This window comes from Globicephala melas, chromosome 17, assembly GCF_963455315.2.
Source record: "Globicephala melas chromosome 17, mGloMel1.2, whole genome shotgun sequence".
In the NCBI taxonomy this organism is placed as follows: domain Eukaryota; kingdom Metazoa; phylum Chordata; class Mammalia; order Artiodactyla; family Delphinidae; genus Globicephala; species Globicephala melas.
In genome coordinates, this window is record NC_083330.1 from 28,892,280 (window position 1) to 28,895,292 (window position 3,013).

At 36.7% G+C, this 3,013-nt stretch overlaps 1 pseudogene; it reads left to right on the forward strand.

Annotated features, from left to right (window-relative positions):
• Positions 1-656: 656 nt before the first annotated feature.
• LOC115843347 (malate dehydrogenase, cytoplasmic pseudogene) lies at positions 657-1,709 on the forward strand (annotated as a pseudogene).
• Positions 1,710-3,013: the final 1,304 nt, after the last annotated feature.

Here is a 3,013-nt window from a genome sequence, read left to right on the forward strand (position 1 = left end):
GTAGTTTTGAGTACCAAGATCACCCCACCTTCTGAGATCATTCTACTGGATATGGAGGACCAAAAACTAACATAGATAGAACTTCTGTGGCCCCAGAGCATTATTTTAGACAGAATAACATATGCTTGGGAATTCTGCTGCTGGTGCAGTAGTAGAGGAAGACTGAATGGATACTAAGGTGAAATTAACCCCCTGCATTGATGTGACAGAAAACATAGTTTGGGAAGATCACTGAACTTTGTAGAGCAAAGAACTGGAGAGGAGAAAGCAACATGAAGAATGAGACCCAGAATTCTGCATAGGAGTCACCATGAGACTGTTGCTGAATACTCAGTGACATATCATAGGGCGAGTCCTTTCAAGACTACATAAAGAATGGACCAGGAAGCTGTAACGTGGATGATTCTCAAAGCTCACAAAGAACTTGGAGATGTTTGAGTTCTGGCCAGCCAGATTCTAGGAGCCATATTGAATACCCAGAGTACAGTCTACTCTAAATCAACCCACCAAAAAAAGCTTAAAAACAAGACTTAAAGAATCTAGCTGAGGCAGGTGTTGAAATTTTCCATGCAGTTCCCAATCATGTCAACAGTGTTTTTAAGGGTTTTTGTCACAAAGCCCTTGAAAGCAGAAGGCCCTCGACTACAAATTCTGAACAAATCAGAGTCCTTATGACTGGAGCAGCTGATCAAATTGCATATTCACTGCTGTACACTATTGGAAATGGATCTGTCTTTGGTAAAGACCAGCCTATAATTCTTGTGCTGTTGTATATTACTCCTATGATGGGTGTCCTGGATGGTGTCCTAATGGAACTTCAAGACTGCCCATCCTTCCTGAAAGATGTCATCACAACAGATGAAGAAGAGATTGCCCTCAAAGACCTGGTTGTAGCCATTCTTTTGGGCTCCATGCCAAAAAGGGATGGCACAGAGAGGAAAGATTTACTCAAAGCAAATGTGAAAATCTTCAAATGCCAGGGTGCAGCCTTGAAGAAGTATGCCAAGAAGTCAGTTAAGGTTATCGTGGTGGGAAACTCAGTCAATACCAATGGCCTGATTGCTTCAAGTCCATCCCCAAGGAGAACTTTTGTTGCTTGACTCTTTTGGATCACAGCCAAGCTGAATTGCTCTGTTAAACTTGGTGCTAAATTTAATGTGACTTCTGATGATGTAAAGAATGTCATCATCTGGGGAAACCATTCCTCAACTCAGTATCCAGATGTCAACCATGCCAAGGTGAAACTGCAAGGAAAGGAAGATGGTACTTATGCAGCTCTGGAAGATGACAGCTGGCTCAAGGGAGAATTCATCACGGCTGTGCAGCAGTGTGGTACTGCTGTCATCGAGGCTTGAAACCTAACCAGTGCAATGGCGGCTGCAAAAGCCATCTGTGACCACATCAGAGACACCTGGTTTGGAATCCCAGAGGGAGAATCTGTGTCCATGAGTGTTATCTCTTATGGCAACTTCTATAGTATTACCAGTGGTCTGCTCAATTCATTCCCTGTTATAATCAAGAACAAGACCTGGAAGGTTGTTGAAGTTCTCCCTATTAATGATTTCTCAGGAGAGGAGATGGATCTTTCTGCAAGGGAACTGGCAAAAAGAAAAGAAACTGCATATGAATTTCTTTCCTCTGTCTAACTAGACAATCATTTTGATGTTACTAAGTACCCCAACACTGAAGAATCTAAACGTTGTCTTTGACTCTAGTACCAAATAATAATAATGCTATACTTAAATTATTATGAAAATGACACATTTTAAAGATTGTGTGTTTCTTGATACAAATCTGTGACAGTTTATCATCATGCTGTTAGTGCTGCATTCTAAATAAAATATGTATTCCAAAAAAATCTAGACAATTATCAAGTAATCTAGCTAACAGAACAAAATTTCAGTTTAGCATTCTTTCAAAAAAAAGATAAAGAAACAAAACCCAGAACTCAGCAAGCTTACACTTATGATGTCCAGCATGCAATTAAAATTTACTAGACATGCAGAGAAGCATGAACATGTTTCTCATCCCAGAAGAATAATGTGACAATAGAAACAAACTAGGAAATGATATAAATGATGGTATTAGCAGACAAGAATGACAAAAGAACTATTGTAAACATGTTCAAGTATTTAAAGGAAAATGTGAATATAAAGAAGAGGAAAAGAGAAGATATTTTTAAAAACACCAAGTGTACTTTTCTAGGGTTGAAAAATACAATATCTGAAATAAGAATTTTACTGGGTGGTCTTAATAGTAGATTAGATACTACAAAAGAAAAAAATCAGTGAAATTCAAGATATAGCAATCAAAAGTATCCAAACTGAAATGCAGACAGGAAAAAAAAAATCTCTAGAAATAAACAAGTTGAAATATCAACAACAACAAAAACAGAACCTCAGTGGCCTACAGGAAAAAATTAAGTAGTAATTATTTAAATTATGTTATATATGTTTAATTACAATATATGTAATTGGAGTCCCAGGAGGAGCTAGAAAGAGGAGGCAGGAAAAAGCATTGGAAGAAACAACAGCCAAAACTTTTCTAAATAAAACAAAATATAAACCCACAATTCAAGAAGTTTATCAAATCTTATGCAAAGTAAATACATAGCAAATTACACAAAAACACATAATAATCAGGTCGCTCAAAACCACTGATAAAGAAACACATTCTAAAAGAAATAATAACGACAAAAGGTGCATTACTACAAAGAAATAAAAATTACTTCAGGCTCTTCATCAGAAACTATCCAACCCAGAAGACAATGTATGGCATTTTCAGAGAACTGACATAAAAAAAAAGTGATCAAACTAGAATTCTTTTCCAGCAAAAACATTCCTTTGAAAAATGAAAAGAGAAATAAAACTTTTTGGGCAAATGAAATCAGAGATATTTATTGCCAGTAGAACTTTACTACAAGAAATATTAAAGGAAGTCCTTTAGGATGAAGGAAATTGAAATCAATTTGTAATTCAGATCCACACAAAGCAGTGAATATCACTGGAAATGG